Here is a 1017-nt window from a genome sequence, read left to right as displayed (position 1 = left end):
CACAGAAGAATGACACCCTGACCCGAATGAGGCACAAGGTAAAGATAAGACTTCAAAAGTACCGACGTAAGAGGTCAAATATTGCAGTGTGACACACGTTACAGTATGTGTGGTTTGTCTATCAGGTTTTGGACACAGGTTGGGTGAATCTTTTGGCTCCTAACCTGGATCAGATCCTCAGTGTTTGCGCAACGATGGAGAACTGGCTGCAAACACATCCGAAGCATGTCCTGGTTTTACACTGCAGGGTAAACTTCACTGATTCTTCTGCGCACCCTGATCTTTAGACTGATCTATGTACTGCAGGTACAGATATGTGTATTTGTCCTCCACAGGGAGAGAAAGGCCGGCTCGGAGTTCTGGTGGCTTCTTACATCCACTACAGCAACATTACAGCCAGGTAACACTGACGCCGTGTGACAAACGTGTAAATACGCATCCTCCTGGTTCTCTCGACCCAGAGCTAATGGGAACTTTGGATTTCAGAAAATAAACTCTGTGCTAATATTTAAACATTTTCTTCAACAAGATAATCAACAAACAAATAAAAACAACTTTTGATGATGATTTTTATAGCGTAACGCATCAGTAAAGGGCTAATGTTTGTGGTTGCATCACTTCACCATTGCTACTGCTAAGCATTAAGTGTTTGGTGTGTTGATGTCCCCCAACAACCTTTGTGGCCTCATTTAGCCACTTCAAAAATTCATAGGTGAGGTATTCACTGCTGTATTTTATGTCGTAGAACAAAATGTGAATATTTCTTACCTTATTTCAGGCATCTAATCAAAAACTCACTGACTTCCAGACGGCGGAAACATGCTGACTCATATCTGGATTTTACAGCCAAACAAGACTAACTCTAAGCATCACAATGACAATGTTAACATGCTACATGCTGAACGTTTACCACAGTCAAGAGCTTTGATAATGGAATGTCATAAGTGTTTGCACATTTTTATTTGAATCTGAGGAGGCAAAAGTCAGAAGACGCAGGAACCACAAATGTCTGAACCG

At 41.6% G+C, this 1017-nt stretch overlaps 1 long non-coding RNA gene across 1 annotated transcript; it reads left to right on the top strand.

Moving 5' to 3' along the window:
* Nucleotide 1: 1 nt before the first annotated feature.
* On the top strand, nt 2-447 carry LOC113745153 (uncharacterized). The gene is made up of 3 exons (XR_003462002.1): nt 2-38; nt 126-248; nt 336-447. It is a non-coding gene; the product is annotated as an uncharacterized LOC113745153 (long non-coding RNA).
* The last annotated feature ends 570 nt before the right edge of the window (nt 448-1017 follow it).

Source organism: Larimichthys crocea, unplaced genomic scaffold (genome assembly GCF_000972845.2).
Source record: "Larimichthys crocea isolate SSNF unplaced genomic scaffold, L_crocea_2.0 scaffold49340, whole genome shotgun sequence".
NCBI classification, from domain to species: domain Eukaryota; kingdom Metazoa; phylum Chordata; class Actinopteri; family Sciaenidae; genus Larimichthys; species Larimichthys crocea.
Note: the sequence above shows the minus strand (reverse complement) of the source record. Positions and strands in the feature narration are given on the sequence as shown.